We start from the raw sequence: 17,610 nt of genomic DNA, 5'->3' as shown, positions 1-17,610 counted from the left end.
TTCGGTGGGCTACCCTGCCAAACAAACCAAAAAGACTGCCGAGGCCGCGAGGGTACCAGATTTTCAGTCCGCTTCTCCGAGGCTTTCGGGGTGACTGACGTCACCGCTTCGCTTCACGTTACTCACAGCTACCTTCGTCTATTACTTAGGGCTAAACCTGTTTCTGTTTGCAGAGGGGCTTGTTGCTTGTTTAAACTTGACATATAGTCCATAACCTGCTCTGCATGCTCCCTAGTCCCTTCTGCTTTTGCAACACTTGTGGTAATTCAAGGCGGTAATTAAGAGTCCCCATTGCCCCATAGGCTGGAGCGAGACATTGCTGCTGCTCTGAGGAGGTGCCTAAAAGCCACGCTGTTTTCACTAGCATCACTGGGGCTTCCCAGAGCCCATCGGTGTTCTCTTTGGCTCTTCCCGAGCCTTTTAGGTTTTTTAGGCTATTCCTTAGCCCTCCATTTTAGGGCAATGTTCTCCTTAAGCACTGCGCACAGCACAATTATCCCAGATCAGCCACATCGTGCACACACAGAGGCTTCTGAGAGGCGGCTCAGAAGAAAAGAGAGAAAAGTCTCTTTGTCATCCGCACATTCACCCGTCAACACTCTTCACCAGGAAGTGCTGTAAGTTCCTGTTTCTCTAAAGCGGGACTGAGTCGAGGCGGAGACGCAGATCGCACCCCATCTTTGTTAGAACGCCTCACTGCTGCGGGCACTGGGTCTGGCAGCAGTTTGAGGAATGTTTGGGGCCTTGCACAGAGTGCAGGGGAAGGTCTGGAGTCAGTGACAACATTGCGGCAGGGCTCGGAGGCATTTTGGGGCCTGTGGGGGTGTTGGGGCAGGATTTGTGGGTGGTTTAATGGCTCTGGGGGGGCTGGTTGCAGGAAGGGTGGGACTCTGCGGGGCCCTCAGGGCAGGGGTGCCATCCCAGATGCGTAGTGAGCACACAGGGGTGCCCTACGTGGCTCTCAGCTCGGCGGGAGCAGCCACCGGTCTCCCACCCCACCAGACAGGGGAGCGGGGCGGGGGGGGGGGGGGGGGGAGGAGGTGGAGGGATCTATGAGCTCGCAGAGAACGCCAGAGGAGGCAGCAGGGAACTCCCCAAGGACCCCGCGTCCCAGACGAGAGGAGGCATCAGGCTGCCGTGCCGCTGCTAGAGACATCCAGACCCCCGCGCAGACACCCCCCACACACTCCTCCAGGCTGCGTCCGCAGGGGCGAGCGCACGCCCCGGCCCGCGCTGGGGAGGAACCGGGGCCCTACAGGCGACACACGCAAAAGGGAGAGTCAGAGCCGCGCTCCGGCAGACCCGGCGCCGCGCAGACCCGGCGCGGCCCCCGGCCCGACTCCCCCCCCCCGCCCCGCCGCCTCCACGCAGCGACGGCCCCGGCTGGCAGGACACAGCCCGACACCCGCGGCCACCCGAAGGCGCACGCTCGCCTCACCTCGCCTCACCGCGGCCCCCACATGCTCGACTCCAGCCCGCCTCTGCCCTCGCCCGCCGCCGTCCAGCCAAAACACCCGCCCTGCTCGCCGCCATCTTGCCCGCCGCCGCACCGCGCGTGCGCCGGCCGCCCAGGGCTCGCGCCGCCGCACCGCGCGTGCGCCGGCCGCCCAGGGCTCGCGCCGCCGCACCGCGCGTGCGCCGGCCCAGGACCGCGCGCGAGGGGCGGGGGGAGCGCGAGGGGCGGGGGGAGCGCAGCGCGAGGGGCGGGGGGAGCGCAGCGCGAGGGGCGGGGGGAGCGCAGCGCCAGGGGCGGGGGGAGCGCAGCGCCAGGGGCGGGGGGAGCGCAGCGCCAGGGGCGGGGGGAGCGCAGCGCGAGGGGCGGGGGGAGCGCAGCGCGAGGCAGCCCAGACCCGCAATGGCCCCACTCTCGCGTGGTCGCAGCGCCGCGCTGCAGCCGGCCGGCTCCCGCGCGCCAACCGCAGCCCGCCGCGCCACCCCGGCGCTCAGGCCGAGCAGCGAGCGCCCCGAGGCTGCTCTGCCCGCGCCCGAGAGAGCGGCGGGCTTCAGCGAGCAGGCGCTGGGGCTGCCCCGGGGAGAGAGCGCCGCGGAGCAGCTCCGAGACGGCACTGCCCGTCCCCGCGCCCCCAGGAAGCACCGAGAAGGAAAAGCCCTCTCGGGAAAAGCGCTCCCGGTCCGTGAGCACCGGGCAGGGGGCACGAGCGCGGCCCCTGCGCTTACCCGTCCCCGAGAGAGCGCAGAGTAGCGGCCAACGCGGCGACCGGCAGCGCGCACGTGTGCGCCGGCTGCCCGCAACGGTCTCCGTACGCAGCGGTGGCCGCCGGCGGCTGCAGTGCTGCCTTGTCGACACGCGAGGGCAGCCGTGAGCGCGCCGGAACGCAATGCGCATGCGCGCCCCCCCTCCCGCGTGCAGTGCCGCCTTTCAGACACGCGAGGGCAGCAAGGAGCAGGGCGCAGCGCTTTCCTGCCCCCCTCGCAAAATACTCGCTAGGCAAAAGTGGCTTGGGCTCCTCCCGAACGCTTACCTGGCTTCATTACTACAGCTATTAGGAACCGAAGTGCATAGCCTTCTAGCAAAGGGAACGACCGTCTTTTCAGAACTTCCCGCGACTCCCCAGAATTGTCACTGCCTTGCATCAGCAGCCAGCTTCTTCCAACCCAGCCGCAAGAAACATTTTGCCTTCCCGGCAGAACTTTCTGCTCCCCGGGGGGTCCAAAGGAAACCCGTCACTCACTACTGTCTGTCAAAACGTACCGGAAGCCCTCAAATACAGGACAAGACGCCTTCTCTAAGGAAGCTGACTACTAGGTCTGCTTCACGGCAGCTTCTCCCCAGTATCAGGGCGCACTCAATAAACAAAATAGGACGAGAAATGTCTTAATCTGCTCCAAGTGCTTTCGTATAAGAGAACAACATCAAAACGAGGTATTATTGCATTTAGCCTCCACTACACGTGCTACCCCAGCGCCACGGACTTGCTTTAAAGCATCAGTGACGTACGCGGTCTGGCAGTAATTAATATTCACAGAATGAATACGCACTCGATCGAGTACGGGTGTTCATAAAAAGCTTTGCCAGTGCGTCGCTAGGTAACAAACCTAGACAAGCAGCTATTTGCCCTGATCCTTCGGCTTACATTTCTTCTGCCGGATGTAGTCAAACGTACCTGCATGCGGTGGCCTTGCAAGGCAGTGACACAGTGTCCGTGGGGTGGCTGTTCCAGGGTCTCTCGGGCTGTTCCAGGGTCCTCGGACAGCAACGGTGCTGGTCGACTTTCCCTTGCGCTGCACAGCAGGACAGCTCCGCACCGTGCCCTCCCAGCACCGCTACTCCTCCCAGCAGCTGCCTAACCGGCCCCAATCCTGAGCAAAGCTACGACCCCCAGGAGCCCGCAGCACCCCTCCTACTCTTCCCGCCCTCCCCATTTCCAAGAGGGACAGCCCCAGCCCCCGGGGACAACCCTGCCTGGTCACGCTGCTGTCCGAAAAGCGGATTCGTTGCCTGCTGTGCACTAAGCCAATAATGACACGCTCAGGAGAGACATTTGCTTATTTATTTCAGAGTTGTGCAAGCCTGGCTGCTCGGTGTTTTCCCCACAAATCAAGCGCAACTTCCCCCCCCCGTCCCCCCGGCCCCGGCTTTCCAAGTAGCATTTATACAAGTTGCAAGGTTTGCAACTTTCCCTCTTACACCGGTTGGTTAGTGATTTACATACAATTCTAATATTGCTTACACACCATTTTAAAACTACGCATGCTCAGGGGAGGGGTCTTCACCCGGGCACAGGTCTTTCTGACCTATGGGCGTGATTTTCTTGTATTATAATGAGGACAGTTCAGTTCGGGGATACCTCGAATTCCTTTGCTAAATCGGCAACGTCTACATAGAAAACAAAACATTTTGATTTACTATTTCTTTAAGGCTTTAGCACTTCTAGCATGGCCTTGATTAAAGAATTATTTCCTCCCAGGAAATGGGGGGGGGGGGGTTCTCCTCATCTGCCTAGTTTAAACAGCAGGAACACTCTTTCTGAGCTTCCAAGGTTGTCTTGCAACACCATTGGAGATGGAAAACACTTCCTGCCCTGTACCGGGGAAAAACAGGGGCATTCCACTGTCCCCCGTGACCTGTGGGGACTCAGGCGTGAGTGACACATGTCCAGTAAGGAACAGACCCAGCGGGCACTACAGCTCCTGGCCTGCCACGCGGCCACCCGCTGGGAACCCCGCTGGCAGGGACCTGCCGCCGCCGCCCCCCCCGCGGGGCCACCTCGAGAGGCGCAGCATGGTCACCCAGTAGCCCCGCCTGAGAAGACTACACCTCCCAGCATACCGTGCACGCGAAAAGGGCGGCCCGGAAGCCCAGTGCCGGAAGACTACTGCTCCCGGCATGCCATGCCAAGCAACATGGCCGCCCGGAAGCCCAGTGCCGGAAGACTACCGCTCCCGGCATGCCATTGTAGGCAACATGGCCGCCCGGAAGCCCAGTGCCGGAAGACTACCGCTCCCGGCATGCCATGCTAGGCAACATGGCCGCCCGGAAGCCCAGTGCCGGGAGACTACTGCTCCCGGCATGCCATGCTAGGCAACATGGCCGCCCGGAAGCCCAGTGCCGGGAGACTACTGCTCCCGGCATGCCATGCCAAGCAACATGGCCGCCCGGAAGCCCAGTGCCGGAAGACTTCCGCTCCCGGCATGCCATGCTAGGCAACATGGCCGCCCTGAAGCCCAGTGCCGGGAGACTACTGCTCCCGGCATGCCATGCCAGGCAACCTGGCCGCCCGGAAGCCCAGTGCCGGAAGATAGAAGCTTCCTCGACACTCGAATCGGGCAGATAGCGCGGCGGTACGCAATGCGCATGCGCTTCCGGGTTGAGGGGGCACTGTTGGTTTTCCGACACGCGAGCGCAGCAACGAGCGCAGTAGCGAGCGCAGCGGGACGCCGTGCGCATGCGCCTCCCCGTTTCGGGTGCAGCACTGCTTTTCCGACACGCGAGGGTCGGTGGGGGCGGCAGTTTCGCTTCTGCGCGCCCGCTCGCTGCTGCACTGCTTCGGTGACACGGCAGTGCCGCTGTGACCACGGTGAACACCGTGCGCGTGCGCGCTCTCACTGCGTGTAGGACCGCTTTTTGGACAGCCCGGGGAAGCAGTGAGCGCTGTGGCCCCACCACGCGTGAGCGCCTCCTTGGAGCAGTACCCCCATCTCCACACGCGAGTGCAGCAGTGAGCGCGGGGGCGGTGGTGCGGAGGGACCCGGTGCGCGTGCGTCCTCACTGGGTGCCGTTCTGCTCTTTCCGCGTCCGGCGACGGCAGAGCGCTCCGCTACGCCAGTGCGCATGCGCGGATCGCCATGCGCCGTGCTTACCTACTATCGCCTGAGGGCGGCAGTGAACTACTGCGCATGCGCGCGGCCCCTCCGTGGGCACCTAGGCGCGGGGGGGGGGGGCGCGCATGCGCTCTTCGGCCGGCTACCCGCCCCCTGCGCTGGCTCCCACGCGCAGCACCGCCACAGCAGCTGCCCCCGCGACTTCCCGTCCTGTCACCCCGGGCCAGCACGCGACGCCAGCACTGGCCTTTGGAGACATTTCACTGCCCCTGCCCAGTCTGATCTGCAGGTATTTACAGTGCCTGCTGCTAGGCACAGACTCTCTGTATTTCATACTCCAGCCGGTCAGTATTGTACTAGAGGCTTTATTAACAAAGCTTTCATTCTAACACTGCAAAATGCGCTATGGACAAAAAGTACTCAGAGGCTGCTGTTAAAAAAAAAAAAATACACACAAACCACACACACACACTACTTAACGGGACAATTTGCAACCATTAAACAAGCAATGGTTGTCTTTAGGACTTTCAACCTCTCACCTTCATCGATTATTAAGCAAAATAGCCAAAAGCAAGCTGCATTAGTGTCTCAACGGACCGCTCAGTTTTTATTATTAAACAGTAAGAGATGTTTGCACAGCGTATGTCTACCACATTAAAGCAGGAAAACATTAGTATTCTGATCACCTTTTGCGGTACTACAGGAAACAAGCTAACAAGGCTTGTTCAGTTTCTAAAATATCTGGGCTTTTTTTTTTTTTTTTTTTAATAAGAGCCATCACAGCCTAAAGGCTATTACTGTGTGAAAAAGACTAATGGGCTTGACCTCCTACGTATCACTTACGTGGCTTGATTACTACAGGGATCAGTAACGAAAGTGCATCGCCTTCCATAAAAGGTGACGACTCTTTTAAAAACTGCAGTGACTCCACAGAATTGTCATTACTTCTGACTGGTAGCCAGCTTCTTCAAAATCGCCAGAAGAAACATTTTGCCTCCCAGTCAGAACCTTCTGCTGCCCAGGGGTTCAAAGGAGACCGGTCATTCACTGCTGTCAAAATGTACAGGAAGCCCTAAAGTACAGGACAAGACACCTTCTCCAAGGAAGCTGAATACCGTGTCTCCTTCGCTGCAGGTTTTTCCGAGTCTCACGGTCCATTCAATAAACAAAACAGGACGATAAATGTTTTAATCTGCTCCAAGTGCTTTTGTTTAAGAGAACAGCATCAAATTGAGTTGCTCTTGGATTTAATCTTCAGAACACACGCTACCCTACCAGCGCCACAGACTCGCTTTAAAGGATCAGTAACGTACACACTCTTGCAGTAATATTCACGGAATGAATATGCACTTGATCGAGTATGATTGCTCATAAAAAAACTCTGACAATGTGTTGCTAGGTAACAGACCTAGACAAGCAGTCATTTACTCCGATCCTTCGGCCTACATTTCTTTGGCTGGATGCAGTCAAAAGGTGTCTTTTCCACATGCCGCGGTCAGGGCCTCCCCAGCAATTGCTGCAGCAACCCCCCACCCCACCCCGAAGAAACAACTGAAGGGCATCAATAACCTTGTTAAAAGAACGGGGAAACCAGCGCAGGCTGTGCATGGCGCTGAAAGACCCAAGCTCTAGGTCAAAAATAAAACTCTCTGAAGTAGATCTGGTGGGCCAAAGAGGCAACTTCTTTGTGCCTCAACATTCCTTGTGCATACGTAGGCTGCCTCTCTCTGCTATAATGGTATCCAATACCAGCAGGGACACAGTGGAAAATTTAGGAAACTACAGGACTTACCAGAAGCATTTCCAATCCCTTGGGAAAACAGTGGAAGGAGAGGATCACACGGGGCATGAGACTAGAAAGAATACTCTGCACAAAGGCCTAAAGTGACCGGCCCGGAGCATGGATCCCGTGGTCATCAATTACGGAGCCCGCTGCAGAGCAGGAGTTCTCATGTTCTCGTTGAATATATCGCTGCCTGTGAAATGCAATACACCACAGTGATACAGATTGTCGGAGGTAAGCCTGGAATAAGAGCGACAGAAAAGTATATGCTGAAGACAGATATGAAGTTACAAGCCACTTGGAATTCAGACACGCCTCTAGATTTACCGCCTATTTAAAGGCGCACCTTCGGGAACTCTGTACCATTTATTTTCCCAGAAGCCTGATACAAGGATGAAATGCATATCAAAGAACGGTACAGCATAACTGCGCTGGCCTACACATTACCGGTTTCAACCGCTGCATGGTTAAAGCGCTACCATTCCTGCTGAGAAACAACGTCAAAGCAGAATGATGAAGTAGGTCATAATTCTGAAACTGGACAGAAAGGAGCCTCTTTTGCAGTCATGAGTTGAAACGCAGCATTCTCATTCTCTCCGATAACCTGGTGTAGAGACTGGCAGCCGTGCAGTGGCTTCCACACGACACAAAGGAATTAGATACTTGGGCAAATGCCACGTTCCGAATGCGGAACTACAGATTTGAACGCACAGATCTAAACAAATTCCGGTGACGTACCAGAGGTCTAGGGCGTTTACATTTACCGTATATCAGTTCTCCTGTGTCAGCTCTCTCCTATGTGGATAGGCTGTTCCGTCTTCTTTATTTGTTAGCTGACAGATGGGCCCTATGAGAAAGCAAAGGAAGGAAGAGATTCAAAATGAAATTAAACAGAGCAGAGGTAGCCTCAAAGGGTTGGACCGATCTCCCCCCACCCAGCCAAACCACCTTTGGAAAGGCATCTCAAAATACACGTAGTTCTGTGCTCACTGCATTCCTGAGAGCCTAATAGTAGATGGTGCTTGTTAAACAGGAATGAAATGATAAAACAGATGTTTAACAGTCTCAAAGCGCTTCACGGCATGTACATATTATGATAAACCGAAAAGGAAAAAAAAGATACTTGGGGGGGGCGGGAGGAATCCCTAAAGCTTTCAACAATAGCATCTTAACATGGTTTATCTGCACCTTAATTCTGTCCCTTGGGCTGAGGGCAAGGCTGCATTTCGCAAGTTACTGAAATCACGCATTCATTGCTCACGATAACCATGTTAAGAAGAGTCCAGAGAAATACAGCTGTCCACCACCACATGCCCCCTGGCAGAGAGCGCTCTGCGACAGACAGAACCAAGAGCAGCAATTAATAACACCTTTAGTTTACACACACAAAAAACCTGTTTCAGAAACAGCAGGACCTGGAGACGCTGTGCGACAGATTACGGACAAGATACAAAACAAAAACCCACCCATAAAAGAGACAGTTCAGGCTTTTGTAAAAGGTGAACGTAGCTGTAAGTCATCTCAGATGAAATGGTTTCATCGGTCACAATTAAAGCTCAGAAAAAGTCCTCCAAAAATATAACCACCACTAGTGCCTTTTTAAACCGAGTTCCTTGTCTTTTTAAATTAAGTTCCAGGGATGGTGTAAGGATGTCAGAGGAGAGCAACTCAAAGAGAAGCTGCTAGACCTAGCGATAGTATTGTTGCTTGCGATTTTCACATGACCATGTAAGCATAGCTGGAATCTGGGAGGAGTGACTAACAAACAGTAAAATATTATGACTGCACTAGAATAAAAGTCACGTTGATGGAAGACTGCAGAGATGAGTACTGGAGAGCACTTAATACGTTTAACAGACAACGCTTAACCAGTGTGTTTAACGTTTCCAAAAAGTTAACCCTACAGCGCATGAATCTTACTCATGCGTTACACCCAGCACTTCTTTTAAAAGTAACAAAGAAAAAGAGGATAAAAAACCCCCCCAAAACTATGCCTACATGTAGCAATTCTTATTTAAGTTATTAAATCTGTCAGTTTCTTTTAAAGAATGGATGGAATCGATCAGCAATGCACACGCAGGGAGAACTGCCAAATTACTAAGAATAATGAGGTAAGTTGAAAAGCTAAAAAGAAAAGGAAAAATGCTACCAATTGGACCCTTGAAGTCAACAAAAATAGGAGGAGACGTTCTTGCAGGAATCCCAAAGTCACTGTTAATAGCAATTGCTTGTTATTTTTCCTCAGGAGTGGCACGGAAGTAATCCATTCCAACACCATTGACATTGTTAGCTGTTATCCTGCTTTGGCTTGCTTTTGTTGCGGTTTGTGCTATTTTGTCATCACAGATGCATATGTAGAAAGGGAAAGATGCAATACTTTCTCTTAAGATTAATTTCCCTAGCTGAAGTTAAAGAGAAGTGCAAAATGTAAGCAAACTGAGAGCAGAAGCAAGAAATGGATCCAATCTAAAGCCGTCTCCCCCTCCAAATAAGAGAAACTCCACTTCTCTCCCTAAGGACAGGTGTCCCTCCCATTATTGGCTACTGTGATGAACAGATCACCAACACACAAAGCGTGGAATGGAGAATCATATACACACACAGCGAGACAGAACTTATGAAACATCAGATTTCTGAGAGCTATGAGAAGCCCAGGTGAATCTCTCACGCCTAGGAAAGCTTCCCGCAGCACACTGTACTTTAACATAGCATATGCCATTAAAGGCAGCTTTACAACCCTGGGACCGGGAGGACTGCACCTGCATACAAGCCTTGCTCTGTGAGGAGCGGATTTGTTTACACACAGCTATAAATTACTAACGGCAGAAGCCGGGTTCCTTGATTACAGGCGCTGCAAAACCTGCCGAACACGCAGAGCTCTCTGCACGCCAGTGTGCCCAAAGTCCACTTCTGCACCCGCTTGCCTGTTTCCCTACGGCTCCAGGGCATCTGCAAGAGTGTGGCGGACAGATGAATGAATTTTTTGCCTTAAACATTTCTTGGTGCATGGGGTGCAGGCAGGCCATAACCCCGAACAAGCCATCTGTCCCTGGCGGAAACAGGACTGGGCTGCTGCAACCCCCGAGATGGTCTCCCTGCGACCACCCGGAACACACCGAGCCTGCACTGCACGAGACCACAGTCGGGCAGAGACTTTGGGATCCGTTTTTAGCACAACTTCTATAAAACTTGCTTGGCATGAGTGGCTAAATTTGCTGAAGCCTTAGGCCGCACTCCCTAGTTCGGTAAGAAAGGGCCCCAGAGCTGGTGCAGGCGGGAACGATAAGGGAGTTACCAGCAATTTGCATTCCTGTGCACTGCTGAAACAGTGCTAATTGCTGGAGTTACCACCTCTTTGTCAAGACCTTGAGAGATGATGGTGGGACCCAAGGAAGGAAGACACACCTGTCTGCAGAAACTGCAACAGAAAAGATAAGGGAGAAAAGAAACAGCCTGCCTAGGAACAACGATGAGATCCAATAAGGAGCAGGAGACCCCAGACTCAAAAATTACTATTGGTCTGAACTACCACGTGGGGGGGTGGGAAACTTAATTTGAAAAAGCTATAATTGCCCAGGGATCTCTTTGTTCAGGGTCCCTCTTTGGAGGTACCCAACTCGAGCTGTAACCACTGCACGCGTGTCATTCCGAGCTAACCTAGGGTCGGACCCAACTCGAGTTGTAATTACTGCACGCGCACCACCAAAACTTACACCCAGGGTGAAGAGGACCCACCTACCACCAGACGGGAGCCCCCCCCACTGCCGAGACTCCCAAAGGAAGAGGACCAACAGGACACTGCTGGATCCACAGGTGGTGATCTCTCTCTCTCTCTCTCTCTCTCTCTCTCTCTCTCTCTCTCTCTTTCGTTGAATGTTGGTAAGATCTGTTTTGTCTAGCTAGTTGCAGTATTCACCATTGAATTATCCTATTTGACCACATGCCTTATCTTTGTGTTAATAAATCTTAAAACCGGTTGGCTGGTGTCGTTTCACCTTAATTCAGTCCAAGGGCATCACGAACTTGGTCGTTTGGCCCCAAGGGGAGGGAGGTCGTCCTGAACAACTCCTTTCGGGCCGCGACAAAGAGCCAGGGTGCACGCACAGGCCCAGGCTGGGGAGGAACCCTGCGTTCGGTCACGGTATTTTCCTGTTCCTTGTGCATTAGCCCCTTTCAGATGCTTAACCCCAAATGCCCTTAACAACTTCAGTACCTGCGGCACCTAGTTTTTCCACGCTCTCAAATCTTCCTTGCTCTTTCCTGTCTTGTTTGAAAACCCTGCCAGACCCCTTCTGTACTTACGCGCTTCCTCAAAACAGTATCACCGAAACCAACAAAACGGGCTGAGCTGCTCCTCTTCGAGTTGCCGGCCCTCAGAACAGTAACCTGTAAATGAATCAAACCACCAAGGTCACCAGGAGATTCTCGTTTTAGAGCTTTCTTCCCCCAAAGCTTTACAATGGTTCCCTAACCTGGGCAAGTGCAGAGCCTCCCTTAAGTGCTGCAGCGGTTTTTATTCTGGGGTCCCAAACTGCCGTTATGACATTAAGCAGCAAAACAAGGCAAGGCAAAGACAGGTGGGCTCACAGCTTACCCATCTAGCCACGAAAATTCCTATTTTAGGCCTCACTGGTCATTCCAGGTAGACAGGCCAAAATAGGGCTCCAAATAGGCAGGGGAGGCTTCGCGCAGACCTCGTGGCCCTGCCAGCAACAGCAACGCCATAGTGACCAATGGCCAATGGCTATTCCCCCCCTCCTTTGCCATTCCATGAATTGCGGCTTATTACTCACAAGTCCGATAAGGACACGGCCAACCTTCCTACGGCCGAAGGCTCCTCGTCAAGACCAGGCAGAGAACCTTTCCGCCGCCGTTTGGATTCTCCTGGCCGCTCTTGACATGTGACAACTTACGAAGGTCCGAGGGCGGCGGTAGCCTGTAGTTCTTCACGGCAGCATGCAGTCGTTCCCCGAGGTCCTGAATGCCTAGGATTAACACAATTTATAAATACAAAAGTACTACCGCTATAGGGTGTAAAGCCAAGCTAAAATTTCTGCAACCAAAGAAAACCCCTTCACGTCTGACAGAACGAGCCACACACACCAGCGCCTACAGCTTGAGGCTAGCAACCTCTCCCGGGCGACGTTCTTCTGGCTGGCTGCGGATCTCAACTCCTCCATCTCGCCTAAGAGTCTCCATTGGGACACAACAACTTTGCCAGCCAGCGCTCGTTGATGGAGGCATAGTAAAATCCAACCCCCTACAAAAATATAGAGCAAAGAAAGAAAGAAAACAAGGAAAAGAGAGAAAAAAAATCAAAGCTCTGCAGAAAACCGTAAGAATCCAAAGTGGTTTATAAGCACAAAAGCGCATCTAATACGCACACAAGCAAGGTAAATGTGAATATGCGAGCCACAAATACCGCTTCCCCCAACCCCTGCTTTGGGAGCTACGACAACAGCTGGGCTTGCTGCAAAAGGGAAGTTAGACTAAGTAGCCGCTAGAGAGTAATCTTTCAGAAACCTTCTGCGTCTGCACTTTTGGCACAACCGTGCTCTGCCCCTCCATCAATTCAGACACACACAGGAAGATCTACTGCTTGTAACACTTGCACAGCAACCCCCCCCATGCCCCCTCCACTCGTTAAGGTTAGTGCCCACTGTGCCACTTGCTGTCTATTTATTTCCCTGACGTTACCCCTTTGGAGGGAATTGAGCAGATTGGACTGCCTCTGTGTTATCAAGGGTAGAAGTCTCAAAGACAGTGTCAGCCCAGATCACTGCTAAACAGTCTTTCTCACAGCCAGAGAATTTCTGTTCTGGCCCCAAAGGGGACGTAAGGATCACGCTACTGGCACCCACTTTCCCTTACCACCGCTGTTTTCTAACAGTGCTGCTGCCAGGCAGTCAGCAGATGTGGAAAGCAAAGGCTTGCCTTGTCCTGGGAATTTGAGGGCAGGAGGCGTTACAGCCACTTCTCCCGGTTTAGTGAAAGCAGCGTCACGTTCCTTGTTCCAGCTCCGTTCCCAACTGATACCGGCAAAGCCACGTTAACGCTCCTGGAGGAAATTAAATCCTCCTAAAATTGCTCCAAGATGGAACCGACAAGAAGGAGCCTTAATTCCACAAGGCTTTAACCTTTCTTCTATCCACCATCTTCTTGTTTCCCCAAATACCATTGCCAAGTAACTATACCGGCGGTTGCACTAATTGAGACATTCACAAATAATAATAAACAATAATAAATAATAATTATTATTATTGAGACACTTCAGACATTTCTCTCTCTCGTTCTCTCACTCTCACTTCCTCCTCAGTAACTCTGGTCGCCTGACCACCATTCCCCCAAGATAATAATTCGCTGTCTCGTAGCTCTTAAAGTACGATGCTTCACAGACACGTAAAGTCACATGCACAGAAATGAATGTACGCAGCATACTTTTTGTAACGTGTACAGACCTTCCCTTATATGTTGGTGATCTATCATTCGGATCACTATTAACAGCGATCCTTCCTCGGCAGGAGGAACGGGCTTTCCCTTTTGCTGGCAGAGGGAGACAGTTTTCACCCAGTTCCATTCAATTTTATTACTTCCGCTTGCTCACACTTTTTAGTCTCTTCAGCTTCAGCCACAGCAATCAATCTAAAAAAGTAAGCGTTATATCTTTCCCTTTCCACATATGCATGTACGGTAACAAAATAAAATAGCAACAACCAAAGCAAAATTAGGGCAGATACAGTTAACGATAGCCACGGGGTAGGAATGGGCTACTCAGTCCCCGGTGCTGCTTCTGGGAGGCTGAAATAACTAACTGCCCTGCCAAACAAACCAAAAAGACTGATGAGGCCGCGAGGGCATCAGAGTTTTGGACCGCTGCTCTGAGGCTTTCAGGGTGACTGACGTAACCGCTTCTCTCCACGTTACTCAAAGCTACCTTCATCTATTACTTAGGACTAACCTCTTTCTATTTTAAGAGGGGATGGTTGCTTGTTTAAACTTTACGTATAGCCCATGACACGCTACACATCCTCTCTCCCGTCCCTTCTGCTTTCACAACGCTTGTGGTAATTAAAGGTGTTAAACCAATAGTACCCGTTGTCCTGCAGGCTGGAGTAAGACATTTCTCCTGCTCCGAGGAGGTGCCTAAAAGCCATGCTGTTTTCTCTAGCATCACTGGGGCTTCCCAGAGCCCATTGGTGTTAACACTCTTAGGCTTTTCCTGAGCCTTTTATTTTCTTTAGGATAGCCTTTAGCCTGCCATTTTACGGTAACATTCTCCTTCGGCATAGCGCACAGCACGACTATCCCAGATCAGCCACATCGTGCACATACAGAGGCTCCCGAGAGGCGGCTCGGAAGAGAAAAAAATCTCTGTCATCTGTGCATCCACCCATCAACACTCTTCACCAGGAAGTGCTGTTAAGTTCCTGTTTCTCTAAAGCGGGACTGAGTCAAGGGGGAGACACAGATCACACCCCATCTTTATTAGAACACCTCACTGCTGTGGGGACCGCATCTGGGAGTGGTTTTAGGATTGTTTGGGGCTTTGGAACAGAGTCTAGGGGAAGGTCTAGAGTCAGTGACAATGTTGTGGCAGAGCTTAGAGGTGTTTTGGGGTCCGTGGGGGTGTTGGGGCAGGATTTGTGAGTGGCTTAATGGCTTGGGGGGGGGGGGGCCGCGTCGGCAGGAAGGTTGCCACTCTGCAGGGCCCTCAGGGCAGGGGGTGCCATCCCAGATGCACAGTAAGTGCACGGGGTGCCGCACGTGGCTGTCAGCTTTGTGCGGGGAGCCACTGGTCTCCCACCCCACCAGAGGGGAGCAGCAGGAGGAGGGATCTACAAACTCGCACGGAACGCCAGAGGAGGCAGCAAGGAACTCACCAAGGGACCTGCATCCCAGAAGAGCGGCGAAGGACCCTGTGTCCCAGACGAGAGGAGGCATCCGGCTGCTGTGCCGCTGCTGGGACATCCAGGCCCCTGCGCAGCATACGAGTGCCTGGGGAGACGTCAGAGGCAACGGAGGACCCATCGACACAGGCTGCACCAGGGAAGCCCATGGCTTTGGGGCAGCTGTACAGGAGAGAGCAGGGCTCAGCGAGGGGTTCAATCAGTTGGTGCCCGGGTCGGCTGGGGCCCGCAGTCTGTGCCCGGGGGTGGGGCAGGCGTCACATTGCCTGGGAGTGTCTGTCTTCTATCCATCTTCTTCCTCACCTAGCCGCAGTCCTCAAGTAAATAATTTGGGGCTGCACTAATCGTACCCGACTCAAGTTGACCTTAAACCTGTTTGCTCCAGAGATTTTAAATTTCCTCGTGACTTACCGGAACGCCCGAGCACGCCTGCCGCAACAGGAGCCGTCCCCCCGCCGACGCCGTGCCCCAATCCCGCTCCGCGGCCCGCCTGCCCCCCCTCCCTGCCCCGCTCCTCCAGGCTGCGTCCGCAGGGGCGAGCGCACGGCCCGGCCCGCGCTGGGGAGGAACCGGGGCCCTACAGGCGACACACGCAAAAGGGAGAGTCAGAGCCGCGCTCCGGCAGACCCTGCCCCGCACTCCCGGCGCGGCGCGGCGCCAGGCCCAAGCCCCCCTCTCCCCTCCCCGCCCCTCCCCTCGCCACGCAGCGACGGCCCCACCGGCCAGGACACAGCCCCACGCCCGCGGGCACCCGAAAGCACGCGCTCGCCTCACCGGGGGCCCCCCATGCTCCACTCCAGGCGGCCTCGGCCCTCACTCGCCGCTGCCGCTGCCGCCGAGCAAAAACGCCCTTCCCGCTCGCCGCCATCTTGCTCCCTGCCGCGCGCATGCGCCGCCCGCCAAGGGCGCTCGGCCGCAGCGGGGGGGCCGGCGCTCGAGCACCGCGCATGCGCTGCCCAGGACGGCGCGCGAGGGGCGGGGGCCGCAGGGGGAGCGGGAGCGAGGCGAGACCCGCAATGGCGCCCTCGCGTGGTCGCAGCGCCGCGCTGCAGCCGGCCGGCTCCCGCGCGCCAACCGCAGCCCGCCGCGCCACCCCGGCGCTCAGGCCGAGCAGCGAGCGCCCCGAGGCTGCTCTGCCCGCGCCCGAGAGAGCGGCGGGCTTCAGCGAGCAGGCGCTGGGGCTGCCCCGGGGAGAGAGCGCCGCGGAGCAGCTCCGAGACGGCACTGCCCGTCCCCGCGCCCCCAGGAAGCACCGAGAAGGAAAAGCCCTCTCGGGAAAAGCGCTCCCGGTCCGTGAGCACCGGGCAGGGGGCACGAGCGCGGCCCCTGCGCTTACCCGTCCCCGAGAGAGCGCAGAGTAGCGGCCAACGCGGCGACCGGCAGCGCGCACGTGTGCGCCGGCTGCCCGCAACGGTCTCCGTACGCAGCGGTGGCCGCCGGCGGCTGCAGTGCTGCCTTGTCGACACGCGAGGGCAGCCGTGAGCGCGCCGGAACGCAATGCGCATGCGCGTCTCTTTCGGGCGCAGCACTGCCTTTTGGACACCAAGCTGGCCTCCCGGAAGCCCAGTGCCGGAAGACTACCGCTCCCGGCATGCTGCGCGAAACATGATGGCCTCCCGGAAGCCGTGCCGGAAGACTACCGCTCCCGGCATGCCGCGCGAAACATGATGGCCTCCCGGAAGCCCAGTGCCGGAAGACTACCGCTCCCGGCATGCGAGCGCCCTCCCCTCCCCTCCACCCGCAGCGCTGGGGCAGCTTTGACCCTCTGGAGATTCCATTCCTTTCCGTCCCCCCCCGGAAACCGCCGCAGAGCCCCGAGCGCGGCCCCGCGAACCCCAGCACCGGCCCGCGGCTCCCCCGACACCCCCGCGATCGGCCCCGCTCACCTCCTCCGCGGAGCAGCCGCCGTGCCGGTCCCAGCGAGCGGTGCTCCGTGGCAGCTCCATTGTCCAGGACTGGCCCCAGCGCGAGCTTCCCCCAGACGCAGCCCCGGCCCTGGCACGTGCCCGCCCTTGCCATTAGCCCCACCTGGGGCTCGTCCCACCCCCTCAGCCCTAGCTGGGGCTCGTCCCAGCCGCGGGGTCCCACCTGGGGCCTGTCCTGCCACCCAGCTCCCCCTGGCATTCATCCCAGCCCCAGGGCCCGCAGCTGTGGGCCTGCAGGAACTGGGCAGGGGGCCTGGCCATCAGCCCCTTCAGGGACAGCTGGGGCTGCCAGGGCAGCAGAGGCACCCCCACTCTCCTGACAGCAGCTTGCTGAGAGCTGAAGGGAGAGCCCTGCCTGGGGTGTAGAGTGCGGAAAGGGGAGTATGCAGAGGACAAGAGAACAAATGGAGAGCTCTGGGTACAAGACAAGTCAAGAAAAAGGCAATGACAGAGCAAACAGAGTGACTCTGGGGGCACCACCAAGAAGCACCCAGAAAACTCTGGGACAGGAGAGAAAGCTAAACAGAGAACTTTGCAGTGTGCTGCAAAACAACCACAGGGCCCAACAAAAGACACACAGAGCCCTTGGGGGCAACCCAAAATGTGCATTGAGGGCTCCGGAGGGCATCAGAGGGCAAATGCAGGGCTCTGGGGCAAAGCAAAATACAAATGAAGGGGCTTAGGGCACACCAGAGGGGCCATAAGGCATGTC

The 17,610-nt window shown here is 55.6% G+C and overlaps 1 long non-coding RNA gene across 10 annotated transcripts; it reads right to left on the bottom strand.

Moving 5' to 3' along the window:
- Positions 1 to 5,863: 5,863 nt before the first annotated feature.
- Positions 5,864 to 16,423, bottom strand: LOC112997506 (uncharacterized). 10 transcript variants are annotated; one of them, XR_010391326.1, is made up of 7 exons: positions 15,748 to 15,902; positions 14,947 to 15,135; positions 12,170 to 13,708; positions 11,860 to 12,051; positions 11,369 to 11,452; positions 7,831 to 7,913; positions 5,864 to 7,259 (listed from the first exon to the last, which is right to left on the bottom strand). It is a non-coding gene; the product is annotated as an uncharacterized LOC112997506 (long non-coding RNA). The 10 variants fall into 10 exon arrangements; XR_010391322.1 differs by having other exon boundaries at positions 5,864 to 7,913; positions 12,170 to 13,271; positions 13,525 to 13,708; XR_010391323.1 differs by having other exon boundaries at positions 5,864 to 7,913; positions 12,170 to 13,124; positions 13,525 to 13,708.
- Between the last annotated feature and the right edge of the window lie 1,187 nt (positions 16,424 to 17,610).

Source organism: Dromaius novaehollandiae, chromosome 12 (assembly GCF_036370855.1).
Source record: "Dromaius novaehollandiae isolate bDroNov1 chromosome 12, bDroNov1.hap1, whole genome shotgun sequence".
NCBI classification, from domain to species: Eukaryota; Metazoa; Chordata; class Aves; order Casuariiformes; family Dromaiidae; genus Dromaius; species Dromaius novaehollandiae.
Note: the sequence above shows the minus strand (reverse complement) of the source record. Positions and strands in the feature narration are given on the sequence as shown.